Below are 22,418 nucleotides of genomic sequence, written 5' to 3'. Positions count from 1 at the left end.
TAAGTAATAGAGACAAACCAGGAGATAGCAGCCCTGCCCAGGTAGGGCAGGACAGATAGAGAACAGGGCCAGAGTAATACAAAGCAATTTTCTCTCCTCTCACAGTTTTTTCTCCTCTCACAGTTTTTTCTCTGCCAGAGCACCAGTCACCTCATAGTCTTCCCACTGTGCTTCTCAAGGTATACTTCCTCCATGCTCCATAAATCAGCCCATTTGGCCAATGCCCTGGTGCCTTTAAGTCTTCTGATTTTTCTCATCTTATACCTGCTCATACCCAAACCAGTGATTATGGTGCCCTGAAATGTTGCTGCTTCCACCAAACTGACAAACTACCTCTGCTTATACATCCAAAGCAAACACATGAAAACCTGTGGGAGTTATCTACATCAAGGACAAAGCTGCCAGTCACTGCCCAGACTGCAGCGATGTCTTTGCCCATCACTGACACCTGACAATAGTCTCTACCCTTGCAAAACCTAAGAATTCCTTCTTCTCTCATGCTTGTCCCCTTCCTCCCCAGTCCTCAGTATGAGTACCTGAAGCAAGATGGAAATAGACAGACAGACACAGGCTGACCTCAGTATGTGTATATCACACCTCCTTGGATTGCTTCTCTAGTCTTTCAGACATGTCCAAAGTTTAAGACAGAATGAAACCTGTCCATGTTGCTTATTAGTCACTTTTGGAAGAAGTACCTTGAACTGATCCTACAAACTTAAGTGAAGATGGTTTTACAAATGTTTGCATTCTTCTGTTATCCTTTTTTTCCTGTGTCTTTCTCTTACAACATGAGCAAAGGCACAGAAGTAATAGAAGAATTCAGTGTTTTGTGGGTAAAAGTTGTGAGTGCTTCTAAGGGTTCTAGAAGAACTTAGTGAATGGATTACTTGAGTTTCTGATCAGTTCCAGTCAAGCCTGGTCCTCAGCTCACCTGCTCTAAACACCCACTTCCCAGCTCAAGAAGCCCTCTGCTTTCTGGCTTCTCTCCAGTTTCAGCTGTATTTCTCTCTGCCACAGAGAACTATGCATGCAAGCATTTAATAATATTTATCTATCACCCACTGCATGGTAATCAGGCCCCAGGTTTAATCCTGGACCTGTAAGTGAACAAAACACAGTTTCTAATGTAAAAGAATTTTTACAAACTATGTGCTCTATTAAGTGAATTTCCTTGGGTTCTATGAGCACATCATGATTAATTCTCCCTCTTTGCTCTTATAACCCTAACTTAAACATTGTATATATATGGTATAGCTGGGGTTGCAGATAAAAATACAGGAGAAACCGACTTGAATTTCAATTTCAGATAAATAACCAAGATATTTAGCATAAGTACAGCCCAAATTTTGCATTCAGTTTGTAATGCTGCATGGAGCATACAGTAAAAACATGTGTATACATGGGACAGAGTAGGCATCAGGCCTAGAAATAAGGGTGCTATCCTTTCACTCTGGGAATTTATTGTATGAGGGCCTCACATAAGTGTTTAATGTTCAGAAAGGATTAGAGAAATAAACTAGGTTCAGATAGGGCTCCTCAACATATGAGTTCTGTTATATTTTTAGCAAATGCTGTCCTTTATTATGGTTTAGTTTTTTTCATTTAAAAACTGATAAATGGTATAATGGAACAATGTTTAATAACAAAGAATGTTGATAGCTTGAATTCAGTCACATTCAGAATATTCATACCATGGAAACAGAAAAATGCTGAACATCAGGATTTTGCTTTTCCCCCAGAAAACTAGTTTTTAAACATTTACTAATATTTTCCCAGTAGGTAATCAAAAGTTTCCTTACATGCCTTAATAGGTTGCTGACTGAAAAAGTATACTGAAGTATTCACGTTACTCTACATAAATACACATAAATAAGTTATGAATACACATAAACATGCATGTAATTATAAATACATAGATATTAGATACTAATATAAGCCAGTTGAAATGGTTTGTCTGTGTGTACCTGTCCTAATATAAATGAAGAAATACATTATATACTTATATGAATGCTTCAAGTCAAATATAATGAAGGTAAATAAACAAGAAACTTATTTTCAGTGGAGCATGAAACAATGAGACTGATAATCCTACAAGAGCCACAAACCCCATCGGTAACATTTAAGGAGAATTATTCCTTAATTCTTCCAGAACAAGTCTCCCCAAGTGTGCTTGTATCAACGTCCCCAAATTGACACAATAGGCTTCTCTGCACAGCTAAGTAGACGTTCATTTACATGGACAACTGGCAGAATGCTGTAATTACATTTGCTATTGTCTGCGGTCAGATAAGAAGAGAATGCTTTCCTCCTCATCATTCACTGCAGCTTCTGTGGATAAGAGCTGCTGCAGTCCAAGGCACAGCCCCAGTTACTTGGCAATCTTCCTGCCAAGTTATGCTATTGTTTGTGGAGATAGAAGAGACTGAGGGGTATTTTTATGTCTAGATTTTTATTTCATTAGTTAAACTCACCTATGCTTCATGTTCATTGAACTTTGATTTGACATTGAGAAACCACCTAATGCTTTCAAAACCAGTACAGGGGATTGAATCCAGAGCATCACACACCCTAGGCAAGGACTCTATCACTGACCTATATCCCCAGTCCTAGTCTCTGAATTTTCTACTTGTCATTCACATTACTAGTTATACTTTCCCTTAATAAAGATAACAGGAGAATGTTAGCATGGTAACTTGCTTTATCCCGATTCCTGATTTCCTACAAAATAACCTTCAACATTCAAAAACTCGTTTCCTTGTGGGGAGAAAGGAAAATGATGGTGGGGTGAATTTAACTAAGATATATTGTAAGCATTTTGTAAAGGTTACAATGTACCCTCAGTTACAATAATAATATGATAATTTAAAAAAGTGTTTCCTTGGCTTATTGTCAAAATTACTGAGATATCTATTGTACCCCATTCAACTATTTTCAAAAATATTTACGAAGCTTAACCCCACAATTTTGACTCCAATTTTCTGTATATTGTTTGTGAAGATAGTGGGGAAATCAAATGCTTATAAATACTAATTAGGTGCCTATTATATACTATATATTACGTAAAGTGATGAAAGGAAAACATAACATTTCTACAAAGCCTGTAACTTAGTCAGACAGGTAAAATGAAATAAGCATACAAAATGTCGTATTAGACTTATACCTAATTTGCCCATGCCTTAGTATAGTGCTATACCTGGATTAAGTAAAATGTCCAAACATTTGAACATTTCTTCCTTTGCCACAGCATGGCCCTAGAAAGTATAAAGCCATAGGTTTTATTCCCAGTACAACAAAACAACAACAACAAAAAAACTATGTAAGTTGAAGTTACATATATTCTATAGCTATTTGATTCAGGAAATTCACTCTAATCAATTCTACCCTGAGGAAAATGTTCAGGATATTAAAATCAGCATGGCTTAAAATATCTAAATATTTATCAATAACACAATGAGTAAATTATTGGATATTCATTCAGCAGAATACTATATAGCATTAAAACAAACTATAACTGCCTAAAACAATGTAGATCAATCTCACAAAGATAATAAAGGATACACTCCACATGGTTTCTTTCCTAAAAAGGTTTTAAAAGGTAAAACTAAAATATTTTGAATAGGAGCACACACTTACACAGTAAACTGTAAAGAAACTATAATCACACAATAGTAATTAACTTTGGAGGAGAAATTGTTTAGTGCTTTGGAGCACTAAACCTATTTCAGTTTCATGCTTCCTAGTTCTTAAATTCCTACTTACTTAAGTAAATTCTTTAAAATATTATTGTGCCTCAGATTTTTTTTATAGATTTATAAATATAATATGATTCAAAAAAAATACCCTCCTCCTCCTCACCACTCAACCTACATTTTCTTAAGAGCATTGGAAGAAAAAACAAGCAAGATTAGAAAAAAATAACCCTATGAAGGAGATCTAGCACAAGTACATATTAAAATAGATCATAAAGCCTCAAGAGTTAAAGGGATATGGTGGTGTTTGATCAGACACACAAATTGGTGAAATAGAAGAGAAAATCATGACATGGATTTAATTCCTTATGAAATTTATGGTATAATAAAAAGTGACCAAGAAATTAATAAATAAATGGAGTTTTAAACTGGGCACTGGTTACTTATACCTATAAATCCTAGCTACTTGGAAAGCTGAGATCTGAATGATTGTGGTTTGGGGCCAGCACTGGCTAAAAGGTCCTGTGAGATCCCATCTCAACAGAAAAAAGCTGTGTGCATGTCATCCCAGCAACAGTGAGAAGTGTAAAATAGGAGAATCACAGTCAAGGCTGACCTGGGCAAAAAGCAGAATCCAAAATAGCCAGAGCCGACAGGGCTGGAGGTATGTCTCAAGTGGTAGAGTGCCTGCCTAGCAAGTGTGAAGCCCTGAGTTCAAACTCCAGTACTGGAAGAAGAAGGAGGAGTTGTTAATACAGATGGGAACAAGTTCCTTAACTATGGCACAAAAATCTAGTATATAATTACAAGACTGATGCGTTTCATAGAATTATTTTCATGGCCTTCTACAATGTCAACTAAGTGAAAAGACAGATGACAATGATAGAATACATTTGCAAATTCTATCAAAACTGTGTAGTCTCCTAAGTGCAGAGAAAGTTTCTAAATATAGAAATGAAATCATTTAAGAGACACCCAATCTTTCTCGTAATAAGAATAACAACATAAAACTAAACAAAACATAATTTGAGCAGAAACCCAAAAGCTAACAGCATATACCAATAGCAAGGCTATGATGAAGCAGGCAATCTCCCATATTGCTGATGAGAATATAAAATTTATCAGCCCCTTTGGAAAGAAATGTGGCACTATTAATCAAAGATAAAATTGCATTTAGCCTTTGACCCAGAACCTCTTCTTCAGAAATGTATCCCAAAAATGACTTGACAAAAATACAAGTATGCTGTTTACATGGTTATCTATGGTAGTGCCATTCATAATAGTCAAAAAGTAATAATACCTATCAATAGCAGACTGAACACACCATGAAATATCGATACAACGGAATGCTAAGGGCTGTGGTTCCAAGTTTACAGTTTTTAAAAGTAAAAACAAGGTAGAGAAAAACTATTGATATTATTCTATAATTTTATCTAAGTAAAGTGGCAATATAAATATGTATTACATAATATATTTTAGTATGTAAATATGGACTTTAAAATGGGAGTATAAACCACAGAATATTTCAATGATTACCTATAAGTGATGAACCAAAGAAGGTAGGACACATGTTTGAAGCTTGAATTTTTGAATACTTTTTTTTTCATGCAGTTGACTCTGGAATCATGTTAATGTTATAACATTTAGTCTTATAAGTCAACATAACAAAAGACAATTCCTTAAAAGCTGAAATAAATGAACCTAATTTTTGAATTTATAATATAACTACACAGAAAAGAATTATTTAGTTGTATGTTATTAAAATACTTGCCTTAAGTATTTAAAGAACTGGATTTTTTAAGAAAAAAACCCTTAAATTGCTTATAGTCATCATATTATCAGTGATAGTATTGATATTATTCTAAGACAATTGTCTAAATTATAAGGAAAATTAGAGTGACAATGTTTTACAGAATGGGATTACAACATAAGACAGATGCAGGTACCAGTTCAATGTGGTAACATAAAAACTGTGTAGTCTTGTGTTTGAATTGGAAATATCAGTATACATTCAAAATGTATTTTATCTTTTAAAAGTAATAAGCTTCATAACTCAACAGTGTATATAGCCCTACAGACAATGACTAACCTTCCAACACCATAGTAATGAGCACCCCTTTCACTGAGACCAAGATCTGTTGGTTATTATTTTCCACCTAAAGAAAGCAGGACTGTTTGGAGCAATAGCTGATTCCAGGTCTTAGCAAGAAAGTGACAGTGAGAAAGAGAGAGAGGGAAAGAGTGAGACAGAAGAAAAAAGAAATTTTGAGGTTAGTTTAGGAAATAGTGTCAAAGTGGAAAGCAAGAAAGTTATCAAAATTACCAAATGAACTCAGGAAACAATTTGAAGCAGTTTCCCCTTGGCCAAAGTGGGAAAAATTTGAGCAGTAATAATATTATAATACATTGAAACATGAAATGTATCTAAATTCATGAGTTATGTTTTGTGAAAAAAAAAGAATTTTGTTAGGATTCCAAGATGGCAGCTAGAGGGAGGAAGCAGAAAGTGTGCCTCCTAAAGTAAAATCTTAGAGAGACGCTGGAGACACACCTTACAGGAAAAACTACCAAGAGGCAAAACTTTGACTCCTCCACAAGTCCACCCTAGCATAGCATCTCCACTTCACGTTGAATGGAGAAACAAGGAGGGCACCCACACCACCGCCAGACGCCAGTGCCCAGACGGCTTGGGAAGATGTGGACCACAGGTGAGCTAAGTGGTAAGCGGTACTCCCACAGACAACCCTGGGCCAGATCAGCATAACCCCTGGACAGACCGACCCCCACTCAGGGAAAAAAGAGAAAAAAAAATGAGCAAAAGCAACAAAAAAGAGACGTACCAAAGAGGGCGGGGCACCCCAAGCACCAAAGAGCTGGGGAGGGGAAATCCCTCACAACAAGCTGGCTGGAAAAGGCAGGAGTGGCGGCACACACCCAGCAACCAGGAGCAGGAAAGCTTCTAAAAGTGGTGGTGGGAAGAAAACTCCACAGGAGAGGGGGGAAGATCCACTGCTTGTAGCAGTGGCTCATGCCCAGGAGAACTCTGTGTAAACAAAGCCTGTGGGGCCAAATGAGTGTTAAGCACACCCCTGAGATCTGCATAAATAATGCCTCCAGCAACAGCAGCTGACAGCAGGTAAGCCACAGCCTCAGATAACCATTCACAGATCTGTCTCCAGACTTTTTCTCTCTCCCTTCCTTTGATGAGAAAACAACTGAACTACACCTGCATGCTGAAAAACTTGCTAAAACTGTGTTGCATTTGAACTTGGGACATTTTGCGGTGTTTTGTTTTGTTTTATGTTGTTTTGTTTGGTTTGGTTTGGTTTGGTTTTTTTCCCCTTTGAAGAGACAATGACAGAACTACTTCTGACACATCATCTCCAGGATTGGAGGCTGAGGGACTAACACCAAAATTATTAAGACTGAAACTGTATTGCATTTGAACGTGGAGATTTTTCCTCTCTCTGTCTCTCTAATGCCTGCTTTCAACTTACTGGTTTTTTTTTATTCATATGTGCATACAAGGCTTGGGTCATTTCTCTCCCCATCCCCACCCCCTCCCTTACAACCCACTCTGCCCCCTCTCTCTCCCCCTTAACCCCTCAGTACCCAGCAGAAACTATTTTGCCCTTATTTCTAATTTTGTTGTAGAGAGCATATAAGCCATAATAGGAAGGAACAAGGGTTTTTACTGGTTGAGATAAGGATAGCTATACAGGGAGTTGACTCACATTAATTTACTGTGCGTGTGTGTTACCTTCTAGGTTAATTCTTTTTGATCTAACCTTTTCTTTAGTTCCTGGTCCCCTTTTCCTATTGGCCTCAGTTGCTTTTAAGGTATCTGCTTTAGTTTCTCTGCATTAAGGGCAACAAATGCTAGCTAATTTTTTAGGTGCCTTACCTATCCCTTGTGTGCTCTTGCTTTTATCATGTGATCAAAGTCCAATCCCCTTGTTGTGTTTGCCCTTGATCTAATGTCCACATATGAGGGAGAACATACGATTTTTGGTCTTTTGGGCCAGGCTAACCTCACTCAGAATGATGTTCTCCAATTCCATCCATTTACCAGCAAATGATAACATTTTGTTCTTCTTCATGGCTGCATAAAATTCCATTGTGTATAGATACCACATTTTCTTAATCCATTCATCAATGGTGGGGCATCTTGGCTGTTTCCATAACTTGGCTACTGTGAATACTGCTGCAATAAACATGGGTGTGCAAGTGCCTCTGGAGTAACCTGTGTCACAGTCTTTTGGGTATATCCCCAAAAGTAGTATTGCTGGATCAAATGGTAGATCAATGTCTAGCTTTTTAAGTAGACTCCAAATTTTTTTCCAGAGTGGTTGTACTAGTGTACATTCCCACCAACAGTGTATGAGGGTTCCTTTTTGCCCACATCCTCGCCAACACCTGCTAACCAGTTTTCCCAGCAGTTTTTTTTTTTGAAGAGTCTGCTATTACTCCATCATATATTTTTAGCTCCTTTGTCAAAGACAAATTGGTTATAGTTTTGTGGCTTCATATCTGGGTCCTGTATTCTGTTCCACTGGTCTTCATGTCTGTTTTTGTGCCAGTACCATGCTGTTTTTATTGTTATTGCTTTGTAATATAGTTTGAAGTCAGGTATTGTGATACCTCCTGCACTGTTCTTTTGACTGAGTATTGCCTTGGCTATTCGTGGCTTCCTGTGTTTCCATATAAAATTAACAGTAGATTTTTCAATCTCTTTAATGAATGTCATTGGAATTGTGATGGGAATTGCATTAAATATGTAGATTACTTTTGGGAGTATAAACGTTTTTACTATGTTGATTCTACCAATCCATGAGCATGGGAGATCTCTCCACTTTCTATAGTCTTCCTCAATCTCTTTCTTCAGAAGTGTATTGTTTTCCTTGTAGAGGTATTTCACATCTTTTGTTAGGTTTACACCTAGGTCACCTTACTGTTGATTAGTACACAATCTCTCCCTGTTTATGCCTTTGAAAGTTTTTTGATTGTTTCTTTATTTTGTTTTTTCTACTTGTTTTTTATACTTTGTTTTTCCCTTTTTCTTTAACTTCTTTGCTTTCCATCTCCTCTCACCATTCCATTCTAAATATCACCAGTGTTATTATTACAAGCTAGAAAATACTTAATTGCACACAGTACAGGGACAATAACAACACCAAGGGCAATGACAAGAAGACAGAAAAAACAGGAAACCAGTTTCCCCACAACAAAAAATTAGTACAGGAACTAGAGGAAAATGAAGAAAACAGATACTCAGATCCAGACTCCAACAAAATGAAGATAAACTATGGCAAAGAACCCAATGAAGCCCACAAGAATAATCTAAAACAAGAAATACTACAGGTACTCAGTGAGAATTTTACAGAGAAGATACTGGATACAGTTAACCAAAATGTACAGGAGACAATCAAGAAATTCCAAGGCAACAAAAATAGAGAATTTGAAAAGGCACAAGAATAAATAAAAGAAACCATAGAAGCACTGTATAAACACTAAAGTGAAACAAAGAACACGATTAATAAAGAGATAAATGAACTCAGGATGAAAATAGACAACATTAGAGAGGAAATGACTCAGGCTATGGAAAACCTCAGAAAAAAGAATGAAACAGAATTGCAAAACAAAATGGAAGGCCAATCCAGCAGAATAGAACAAACAGAAGACAGAATCTCAGAACTCAAAGATGAAATGGAAATTAAAGGAAAAACTGAAGAACTATTAGTCAAACAACTCAAGACCTGTGAAAAGAAAATGTAAGAACTCACTGAATCCACCAAAAGACCAAACCTGAGAACCATGGGTATTGAAGAAGGAGAAGAGGTACAGGAAAAGGGAATGTATAATATATTCAACAAAATAATACCAGAAAATTATCCAAATCTAGAGAAATCTATTCCCATACAGATACAAGAGGCAACCAGAACTCCAAACAGACCAGATCAAAATAGAACTACCCCACAACATATTATCATTAAAACAACAAACACAGAGACCCAAGAAAGAATATTGAAGGATGTAAGAAAGAAAAAACAAATAACATACAAAGGTAAAACCCATCAAAATCACAGCAGACTTCTCAACAGAAACATTAAAAGGAAGAAGAGCTTGGGGTGAGATCTTCCGGGCACTGAATAAAAATAACTTCAATCCCAGGATACTCTACCCAGAAAAACTATCATTCAAAATAGATGGAGCAATAAAAGTCTTCCATGATAAGCAGAAACTAAAATAATATGTGACCACAAAGCCACCACTACAAAAGATTCTTCAAGGGATTCTGCACACAGAAAGTGAAACCCAACTTAACCATGAAAAGACAGGCAGCACCAAACCACAGGAAAAGAAAAAGCAAGAAAGTAGAGAGTAACCTCAACTTAGGTACACACAATCAAACCTTCAAACAATTAAGACAACTAAATGACAGGAATCACCACATACCTACCAGTACTAACACTTAATGTCAATGGACTTAATTCCCCCACCAAAAGTCACCACTTGACGAAATGGATTAAAAAGGAAGATCCAACAATTTGTTGCTTACAAGAGACCCACCTCACTGACAGAAATAAGCATAGGCTTAGGATGAAAGGCTGGAAGAAGATTTACCAAGCCAATGGCCCCCCAAAACAGGCAGGAGTAGCAATACTTATCTCTGACAAAGTAGACTTCAAACCTACATTGATCAAGCAAGATAAAGAAGGACATTCCATACCAATAAAAGGGGAAATACACCAAAAGGAAATAACAATAATCAACCTATATGCACCCAATGTCAGTGCACCCAATTTCATCAAACATACCCTGAAAGACTTAAAAGCATATATTAACTCCAACACAGTGGTTGTTGGAGACTTTAATACCCCATTATCATCAATAGATAGGTCATCCAAACAAAAAATCAATAAAGAAATTCAAGATCTACAATATACAATAGATCAAATGGACCTAATTGATGTCTACCGAACATTTCATCCAACTTCTACACAATATACATTCTTCTCAGCAGCCCATGGAACCTTCTCCAAAATAGATCATATCCTAAGGCACAAAACAAGCCTCAGCAAATATAAGAAAATAGAAATTATACCATGCATTCTATCTGATCACAATGCAATAAACTAGAACTCAACAACAAAATTAAACACAAAAAACATGCAAACAGCTGGAAACTAAATAACTCATTACTTAATGAAGAATGGATCATTGATGAAATAAAAGAGGAATTAAAAAGTTCCTGGAAGTCAATGAAAATGAAAACACAACCTACTGGAACCTATGGGACACAGCAAAGGCAGTCCTGAGAGGAAAGTTTATAGCCATGAGTGCATATATTAAAAAGACTGAAAGATCCCAAATCAATGACCTAATGATACATCTCAAACTCCTGGAGAAACAAGAACAAGAAAATCCCAAAAAAAATAGAAGGAGAGAAATAATAAACATAAGAGCTAAAATCAATGAAATAGAAACCAAAAAAACCATACAAAGAATTAATGAAACAAAAAGTTGGTTCTTTGAAAAAATAAACAAGATCAACAGACCCCTGGCAAACCTCACTAAAATGAGGAGAGAAAAAACCCAAATCAGTAGAATCAGGAATGCAACAGAGGAGATAACAACAAACACCATGGAAGTCCAGAAAATCATCAGAGACTGCTTCAAGAACCTATATTCAAATAAATTTGAAAATCTTAAAGAAATGGACAGATTTCTAGATACATATGATCATCCAAACCTGAACCAAGATGAAATTAAGCACCTGAATAGATCTATAACACAAAATGAAATTGAAGCAGCAATCAAGAGTCTCCCCAAAAAGTCCAGGACCTGATGGATTCTCTGCTGAATTTCATCAGACCTTTAAAGAAGAACTGATACCAACCTCCTTAAACTGTTCCACAAAATGGAAAGGGAAGGAAAACTGCCTAACACATTTTATGAAGCCAGTATTACACTTATCCCAAAACCAGGCAAAGACACCTCCAAAAAGGGGAACTATAGGCCAATCTCCTTAATGAACATTGATGCAAAAATCCTCAACAAAATAATGGCAAACTGATTTCAACAACACATCAAAAAGATCATTCACCATGACCAAGTAGTCTTCATCCCAGGAATGCAGGAGTGGTTCAACATACGAAAATTAATCAATGTAATAAACCACATTAACAGAAGCAAAGACGAAAACCACTTATCTTCTCAATAGATGCAAAAAAAGCCTTTGATAAGATCAAACACCATTTCATGATAAAAGCTCTAAGAAAACTAGGAATATTTAAAAGCACCTCAACATTATAAAAGCTATATATGACAAACCTACAGCCAGCATTATACTTAACAGAGAAAAACTGAAACCATTCCCTCTAAAATCAGGAACCAGACAAGGATGCCCACTATCTCCACTCCTATTCAACATAGTACTGAAATTCTTAGCCAGAGCAATTAGGCAAAAAGGTGGAATAAAAGGAATACAAATAGGTAAAGAAACTGTCAAAATATCCCTATTTGCAGATGATATGATCCTATACCTTAAAGACCCAAAAACTCTACTCAAAAGCTCCTAGACACCATAAATAGCTTTAACAAGGTAGCAGGATATAAAATCAACATAGAAAAATCATTAGCATTTCTAAACACTAATAATGAACAAACTGAGAAAGAATATATGAAAACAACTCTATTTACAATAGCCTTAAAAAAAGTCAAATACCTAGGTGTAAACCTAACAAAGGATGTGAATTACCTCTATCAGGAAACCTATAAACTTCTAAAGAAAGAGATTGAGGAAGACTATAGAAAGTGGAGAGATCTCCCATGCTCATGGATTGGTAGAATCAACATAGTAAAAATGTCGATACTCCCAAAAGTAATCTACATGTTTAATGCAATTCCCATCAAAATTCCAATGACATTCATTAAAGAAATTGAAAAATCTACCATGAAATTTATATGGAAACACAAGAGGCCACGAATAGCCAAGGCAATACTCAGTCAAAAGAACAATGCAGGAGGTATCACGATACCCGACTTCAAACTATATTACAAAGCAATAACAATAAAAACAGCATGGTACTGGCACAAAAACAGACATGAAGACCAGTGGAACAGAATAGAGGACCCAGATATGAAGCCACACTACTATAACCTACTTTTCTTTGACAAAGGCGCTAAAAATATATGATGGAGAAATAGCAGCATCTTCAACAAAAACTGCTGGGAAAACTGGTTAGCAGTCTGCAAAAAACTGAAACTAGATCCATGTATATCATCCTATACCAATATTAACTCAAAATGGATCAAGGATCTCACTATCAGACTCCAAACTCTAAAGTTGGTACTGGAAAGAGTAGGAAATACTAATAGGTATAGGTAAGAACTTTCTCAATGGAACCCTAGTAGCACAGCAACTAAGAGATAGCATAAATAAATGGGGCTTCATAAAACTAAAAAGCTTCTGCTCATCAAAAGAAATGGACTCTAAACTGAAGAGAACACACACAGAGTGGGAGAAAATATTTGCCAGCTACACATCAGACAAAGGACTGATAACCAGAATATATAGGGAACTTAAAAAACTAAAATTCCCCCGAAATTAATGAACCAATAAAAAAATGGGCAAGTGAACTAAACAGAAATGTCTCAAAAGAAGAAATTCAAATGGCCAAAAAGCACATGAAAAAATGCTCACCATCTCTAGCAATAAAGGAAATGCAAATTAAAACCACACTAAGATTCTACCTCACCCCTGTTAGAATAGCCATCATCAGCCACACCACTAACAGCAGGTGTTGGCGAGGATGCAGGGAAAAAGGAACCCTCTTACACTGTTGGTGGGAATGTACACTAGTACAACCATTCTGGAAAAAAATTTGGAGGCTTCTTAAAAAGCTAAACATTGATCTACCATACGATCCAGCAATATCACTCTTGGGGATATACCCAAAAGACTGTGACACAGGTTACTCCAGAGGCACTTGCACACCCATGTTTATTGCAGCACTATTCACAATAGCCAAGTTATGGAACCAGCCAGGATGCCCCACTACTGAGAAATGGATTAAGAAAATGTGATATTTACACAATGGCAGTTTATGCAGCCATGAAGAAGAACGAAATGTTATCATTCGCTGGTAAATGGATGGAATTAGAGAACATCATTCTGAGTGAGGTTAGCCGGGCCCAAAAGACCAAAAATCATATGTTCTCTCTCATATGCGCACATTAGATCAAGGGCAAACACAACAAAGGAATTGGACTTTGATCACATGATAAAGCAAGAGCACACAAGAGAGGTATGAGGATAGGTAAGACACTCAAAAAACTAGATAGCATTTGTTGCCCTCAACACAGAGAAACTAAAGCAGATACTTTAAAGCAACTGAGGCTAGTAGGAGAAAGGGACCAGGAACTAGAGAAAACGTTAGATCAAGAAGAATTAACCTAGAAGGTAACACACATGCACAGGAAATCAATGAAAGTCAACTCCCTGTATAGCTATCCTTATCTCAACTAAAAACCTTTGTTTCTTCCTATTATTGATTATACTCTCTCTTCAACAAAATTAGAGATAAGGGCAAAATAGTTTCTGCTGGGTAGCAAGGGGTTGTGGAGGGGTTGTGGGGGAGAGGGAGGGGGTGGGGGGGGTAAGGGTTGGGGAAGGGGGGAGAAATGACCCAAACATATGCACATATGAATAAAAAAAAGAATTTTGTTAGTTATCTTTCAGAATTGAGTCATTGTTTTGAAAAATAGATCAAATGGTCAAAGAATGCATTAAGTACTAATCTCAGAGTGGCCAAATAGCTAATGTAGTGCTTCTTCTTTTTGTGGAAATAACCCAGGAGCCCAACATGGTTGGCAAACACATGTAATCCCAGCAAGGGAAGGAGAAATGGAAGATCAAGCATTCATGGCTAGCCTGGGCTACATAGTGACATCCTGTCTCAAAAAAACCTGAAAAGACAAAAAGAAAAGTATTCCAGAACTTAAGTAAAGAAGGAATGGCAAATTTATAGTCCCTGATAGATAATTGATTTAGGCAGTGATTACTAATGCTTGCTAACATCACAAAAGAGACAAATTCCTAGTAGAAGTACTTAGTACCACAAACATAAAAAATTGAACCTGAATCTGAGCAAGCCTTTAGATACAGCCATCAATTTGCAGGAATACAAGGAACAAAGAAAGGTGGTAAATGACATTAAGGGATGAAATCAGGAGAGCTCACACTATAAGAATCTATCAAAGTCATATGGCCCAGTTTCTTTGGGGAAATAAATTGCAAGGATTAAAAAAAAAGATGCAGAATCAACCTGAAGATTAAAAGAGATTTAAAAAAGATGTCAGCCCATTGCACTGTAACTGACCTTATTCAGTTTTTGATTCAAACTGACCTTAAAAATAAATTGCTGCCTCCTGCTTACTACAGTCTGTGTTCTTACACTGACAGTATATAGAAAGGAGGCAAAGTATACCTACCCCATATACCTCAGGCCAGGCCCTGTTCCTGGTCTGTATCATTGTTAAATTTTTAGATATTAATAGAATTGGCATTTCATTTTTAAATTGAACTCTCTCTCTCTCTCTCTCTCTCTCTCTCTCTCTCTCTCTCTCTCTCTCTTCTCTCTCTCCCCACACACATACACACATATACACACACTGAAATATTCAAATAAACTGATAAAATGTGTGGAAATTTCTTCAAATAATCTAGAGTGGTAGGTTATAGATGAACAAAATGACATAATTGATAATTATTGAAATCTGATGATGGGTTTTGAAACATTTTATTATTATTTCTATATCTACATATGCTTGGTATTTTGCACAACCAGCTACAGAACAAAAATCTATACCATTCACTAATTTTCTGATTTTTCAAGTTTTTATTCTATTCTTCCCTTACACTTTTAATTCCCAGCAGGTTTGAACAGCATTGGAAAGAATTAATGCATTTTTATTTCCAAGATTATGGTATTAGAGATAAAAATACACTGATGCTTTTACTCAAAACAATATGCTAGGTGCAATGAAACTCACAGATCAGGAGGAGCCATAATCCATTCCTTAAGCACTCTAAAATTTATTGAAAAAAAAGAATAAATATATATATACATATAAATATAAATAAGGGGGGTCCTCATTTTGCACAGCACATTATACTTCAAAATCTGTAACCTACTTCTGATCTACTTCATTAGGACTGCTGTGAAGATTAAATGAGATAATGCATAAAAAGCATGTGCTTGATAAATGGTGGCTATAAAACTATTGATCTTTAATCCATGAATCTCATTACTAAGACATGTCACCAGATCAAAATAAAAATTTAGGATGTAAAAGGATGCCAATAGAACACCAAAATCAGATCAGAGCACACTGTTCTTACATCAGAGTCCTAGAAAAAGTGAAATCTGAAATGGTTCTCAAAGTTCAGATTTTTTTAACTTTAAAATTTTTATTAATGTATAATAGTTGTACAGGGGGTTTCATTGTGACATTTTCATATATGTATACAATGCACCCCAGTTTGGTTCATCCCCTTCATTATTATCCCTCTTCCCTTCCCCCTTCTGAATATGACTTTGACAGGTTTCAATGTTTCATATTCACACAAGTGTAAAAAGTAGGTCAACTTTATTCACCTTTCTTTACCCGCTTCATTTACCCTCCCCTCCTACTACTACCCTCCTCTTAACAAGACCTGTTTCGTACTCCTGTTCTGCATTGTTTAAGAATCTGTTCTTTGTTCAGTGAGGCTTTGTCTTGGTGTTTTATCTGTAAATATATTACACTAAAGTTCAGATCTTAAATGTCCCCAATGACATCGTCACAGTGTAGCAGTATTGGGAAGTGGTGGGGAGGCCTTTTAGGAGGTATTCTAAGTTACTGCGGGTATGGTTTTGAAGGGGATCTCATGAAAACTGGTGATTCTTTCCCTTCTTCTTTCCTTGCCATGAGGTAAGTAGTTTTGCTTCACATACTCTCCTACCATGAGTGCTGCTTCACCACAGGTCTCCAAAGCAACAGGGCCAACAATCATGGACTGAAACCTCCATGACTGTGAGCCAAAATTTAAAAACACTCTTTGTAAGCTGATATCTCAGGTATTTGTTAGAGTGACAGAAAACTAACACAGGCATCTGTTATAGGAGAAGGAAACCACTCATTGAGGATATGTCACAAGTCAAGGAACAAAGACCAGCCCTTGGAAAGCACACTTAATGCAATTTTATGCTGAAGAAAGGAGATTAATGAGAGGTAAAAAGTAGAGAGGAAACTAGAGAAAAAGGAAAGTGATGACATGCCTCCCAGGTCAGGTTCAGTATTTGGAGATTGATATTTTAGGAAAAAGTACTCTTCCTATTCTTGAATTTTTCCCCAGTGATTCAAGCACATTTGATCACTGACTTTTGCTTGCCCATTTAGTCATCTCTTCCTTTTGAAGGAAGAGTGACATGTGTGTTTGGAATAACTGGGAATATAGTCAGGGATGTTCTGCCCTTCTTTGAGAAGCTGCCTGTTGGGCGCATAGTCTCTCGGCTCCTCACATGGTGAATCCTGCCTGCTCCCATCCTACCTAAGGGATAGGTAAGGCTTCTGGCTCTCACACAAAGTTATGCCCCTGACTAACCATTAATAGTGATGAAAGTGACATTTATCCTTTATCTACCACCTCATTGCCTCATTTGTCACTTTATTCAGCACTCAAATTGAGAAGAGGATGGTAATTATTGGACCAACTCAATGACTTCATTAATAACATAAGCAATATGAACACACTAAAGATTTTCCAATAGGAGAGATAAAAATGCTTCAGATAAATTATCTTAGCTATTATGTGTGGAGGAAGCAGAAATATGAGCTAAAAAGTACACTTAAATAATCAAAGTATAATATACCAGACCTACTATTTTCTATCTTCTTAAGTCAAGGTTGACAAATTTTCTGTAAAGAGTCAGATAAAAGTATTTCATGTCACCTGAGCCACAAATGCTTTTTATTAATTATTTTTAATAATTAAAAATGTAAAAAACTATTCTTAGCTCAAAGAAAAACAAAAATTTTTTGAAGAGGATTATATTTTTGCAAAAATTACAAAACAAATTCCAATAAACAAAGATTCACCAATTTCTGACAATGAAATTGCCCACTTAAAACCACTCTGGGGCTCTGGCTCTTGGTTAGGTAATAATCTCTCAGCTATTGCTTTGAAGACCTCTATGCATGCATACAACCACATTGGCTATTGTTCAACATAACCATTAATTTTGGAGTCTTGTGTTCTTCTCTGCCAAGAAAGCCTCACTCTTATTGTTGACTGATGGTAACCACCACACTACACTGCCCAGGAATTTTAATGTAACTGCTGCTTCAAATTAAAATTTAAAAAAACCAAAAACCATGTAAAAGATGAGACTGTAGAAAGCATTAAGTTTACATCATTATTTTCTTCTTCCAACAATGTCTTTGTTGCAGATAAGGCTGTCTTATATCAAGCTAGATATAAACCACTTAATTCCATGTGTCTTCATTCACATAAATTTCAAAGTAGTCTGTCTTCTTGCATAACTATCGTCACTGCATTTTTAAGAAGTTTTGGATGTCAAAGAACCAAATAAGTCTTAGGAGAATTTTTTTCTCCAACTGTATTCTTTCTAAGGGACTTGCATCCCGCAAAATTGGATGTTTAACTGTGGTTACTTATGATTTATGAGTGTTAAAATGCCTATGGGATAAAAAAATGATCTCAGTGTTTTTATTCCTCTGTCAGTCTCATAAGTCATATTTGAAGAAATTGAATTTCACATTGCCTTTGAAATTCACCCTGGAGCTAAAACCAAGATTAGAGATATTTCAGATTGAAGAAAAGGAAACTGTTTAGTAGGTTGTAGTGGATGAAAAAAGGTGATTTCTAATATGAAGCTTTCATAATCCTAACAAATACATACACAGAGTCACGTGTGCATAGTTTATCTCTGTAACTGATACAAAGCCTTTTATAGAGAAGGGCTCGTTAGTGCTTTTAGTGGTTCCCTGTGTATTTTCGGGCACAAGAAAGATACCAAATCTTTTTTTAAAAAAAGAAATAAGTCTAGTAGAATTTTTTAGAGAAGTTTTAAGCTTCTAGAAAAAATGAGGAGAAAGTACAGAGAATTCTCCTTATCTCTTTCCCCCAAAATTCAAGTGGTTCATTTGTTATAATTAAGGATGATGCATTATTATTATTAACCAAAATCAGTAGTTTTCTTTAGGATTCATTATGTGTTGTAAAGTTTCATGGGTTCTGACAAATTAATTCATGTATTCACCATTATGATATCATGCAGAATGGTTTCACTTCCCTAAAAATGCCCTGTGTTCTACCCATGCATCCCATCCACTTTCCTTATGAGCCTCTGGAAGCCATCTATCATTTTACTACCTCTATAGGTTTGCCTTTTCCAGAATGACATATGGAATCATATAGTATGGTATTAACATTTTATATTGGCTCCTGCCACTTAGCAATATTCACTTCAAGTTTATTTATGTCTTTTCGTGCCTTGATATCTCATTTCTTCTCACCACAAGCTCTTTTTGAAGAGCAGAAAACGTAATTCCCAAAGAAGTCAAAGTCTCACCAAATTGCATTTATTGGGGGAATATTATCCAATCCTTAGTGAATAGATAATTTACCAGCAAGGTAAACATTTTCCTGCCAAAAGTCATCTTCACAGGTTCTTCACACAAGAAATTACTACTAATTTTACTGGATAGAGTTTCCAAATATACCAGCATCCACAAGATAATGAAAATATGGCAGAAATATGGTTAATGCACGTTCTGTCATTCCAGGTTCCAATCGAGGCCAGGCATTACTAAAGTAGAGGGATATAAAGGCAATAAATGTACCTGCCTACTTTCAAAGATGTGTCCATTTGCAAATAGGTGCAAATAGGCTCAGGAAATAAGAAAATGACCCATTTTCAATTATGTTTGTGCTATTTCTAGAACACCACCTTCTTATAATGGAATTCCACTTTGTGCAGCTCATATCTCAGCAAATATTGCTCAAACAGAGGACACTAGTTCCTGTTCTCCACTTAATAGCTCTGTGATTTCACTGAATCACTTTTCTTCTGTAGCATGGGGAACATAATGATGCTCTCTTCCGATTCAAAGAATAATTCTGAGGATCAAAGGAAATTGAGACGAATAGAGCAGATCAAAGTGATACATGGGAATGTATTTTTAAACCTTTAGAGGGTTTACTTCCCTGATGTTATACTAATAACTCCAACCCCTTTACCACTCCTTCTACCCCTAGCACTCTTCTCAGACAAGTTATTGGGTAGACCCTCACAATGAAGACCCGCTTAAGTAGAAAAACAACTGTGACCTCCTGAACCCAAAAGTAAGTAAGTATCATAGAATGGATGCTAGTTAAGCCTCAAAAAAGAAAATATGTCCATATTTCCCAAGGAAGCAATGCATGAAATTTTAAGAGAGCAGACCAGTCTGAAAAGCAGTATATGCCTTCTAGGCCTCTAGAGGGGACAGTAAAACAAGAAATATAATGTAGTCTTCCACAGAGCATTCTTACACCAAAAACAAAAGGATAAGTTTGAACATGTCCAGCTGAATGCTGGAGCGTGGTTAAACCAGATTTCTTTCCATCACTCTGACTGTAGAATTGCACTGTTTTAATTGTCTGAACAGAGAGACAAATATTGAAAGCACAACTCTCCCCAAGTGAAATTGACTGAACTGATGCAAGCTAGCCACACCAAATCAATTCCTTTCCTTTGGCTTATTAGGTGGAAGAGGAGGAGCATTTACCAACAAAAAGGAAACAGAGGAACAACAAACTGTTCAGACCTCCCAAAACACCACCGTATTAGATCAGAATGGAGCTTTATCTATAGGGTCTATAACTACAATTCTTAGAAATAGACAAACAAATCAAGGCCTAAGCAAATCCAGGAGAGTCATCCAATAGACACCAAGCACACCAGGGTAAAGTAGGATGCTAATCTTGGTATATACATGCCAAAAAACTTAAATAACTTTATTCTAAAATGCATATATAACCAAACCCATTGCTGAAGGTAAACACTGATAGTCTAGTAATGGCTTCTGAAACTAAGGTAAAGGTTCTGATTAAAATGGTATGAATTTGCACTCACACAAGCCATCTGTATTCTAAATACTGAGAAGCAATGCAACACTAAAAAGACAAAAGACATAATCAGACACAAAACATCTCTAATTAGTGGAAATAGAATAAAAATACAGGGCCCTAAAAATGAATTAAAGCCTTGGACTTGCTGAGATCTGGATCTGAAAGCTAGTAGCGGCTGCTAAAAGGTTGGTCCTATTATTAAAAATGGTTAAAGTACTGGAATGTTAAATGGAACCATTCCTTGGCTCATTGTTTGAAGCCATGAATTGGAGGTGCCTTATAAACAGTCACAGGAAAGAAAGCTAAATCAAAACTGTTACCAACTACCACCTGTAGATATTATTTTAAGCAAGCTGTGGGACTTGGAAAGCAAGAGGTCACAGTCAGAATCAAAACATGAGGAAATAAATCAAACCACCCACTGATTCTGAGACTAAACCTGAAATATTCTATATCACCAAGAGACGGGAGCCCTGAAATGATGATAAAAATCCAAGTCCATGCAAGGGACTCAGGAAATAAGAAAAAGAAAATGAGGGCAGAAAAAAATTTCCCACATAAAATAAAATTGTACAGAACATTAAAACACAAGAACATGAGCTCTTTACAAGCTTAGTTTTATGGAACAGTCTGACAAAGTCTTTAAAATTGGTACCCTTGAGTTGTTCAGAAAGATAAACAAAAGAATAACTTTCATTTAGAAAAGAGCAAGAAATTATATTAATAAGAGGAAGCAAAACAAGTACAGGAAGAAATAAAAAGAATACAATAATATCTTTGAAAAGAAAAAAAGGCCATTGGAATAAAGAGATAATAGATATGATAAAGTAAAGAATGCCACAGTGAAAGGTGAAACAAGGGTCTAGAAAATTAGAAGAAAAAAGCAAAGAATCTATCAGAAAGCAGCCAAAAGTGCACTGAAGAAATATCAAGACAGGTTCACAAATAAAACTTTCAGAAAGATAGATTGGAAGTTATGACTGAGAAGTGACATTTGAAGACTAGTGAAAGAGAATTTGCCAGAATTGAAGAAAGAGTAAACATGTCAAAGTTGTGTTTCAAATACTAGCAGAAGAAAAAGCAATATCTAAATACATCATACTGAAATTGCAGAAAAGCAAGCACAAAGAAAAGTTTACAAGTCACAATGTACCCCCAGTACAACAATAATATAATAATAATTTTAAAATTACTATAAAAAAGAAGTTTCCTTCCATTTGACTCCAGAAATGAGAAGAAGCAGTGTACAAAGGAAAGACTTACTCTCTCCAAAGAGAAAAAGTGAGGAAGAGTTTTGGGAATCATGACATGATATTACAACTGAAAAGCACAAACAGAAAGGCAAGAGAAAAACAGCCTGAAGCTCCAACACTAGGTCCCTGGGGATTTGCAGATGCCAAAGCCACAACTATAAGTAAGCCAGGCAGACCTGGAAACAGAGTGGCAGACCTAGCCGCAGAGTAAACCACCACATCCTGCAAGCCTTCAGCCCAGAGCAGAGATTTGATATGGCAGCAACTACTCATGTGTGGCAGACTAGCAATGGC

The 22,418-nt window shown here is 36.2% G+C and overlaps 2 pseudogenes; one reads left to right on the top strand and one right to left on the bottom strand.

The window, feature by feature from the left end:
• LOC109703400 (large ribosomal subunit protein eL6 pseudogene) overlaps positions 1–22,418 on the bottom strand; it is a 167,769-nt pseudogene that overhangs the window by 128,834 nt on the left and 16,517 nt on the right.
• Positions 15,117–15,239, top strand: LOC141422963 (small nucleolar RNA SNORA51; annotated as a pseudogene).

This window comes from Castor canadensis, chromosome 4, assembly GCF_047511655.1.
Source record: "Castor canadensis chromosome 4, mCasCan1.hap1v2, whole genome shotgun sequence".
Classification (NCBI taxonomy): domain Eukaryota; kingdom Metazoa; phylum Chordata; class Mammalia; order Rodentia; family Castoridae; genus Castor; species Castor canadensis.
Note: the sequence above shows the minus strand (reverse complement) of the source record. Positions and strands in the feature narration are given on the sequence as shown.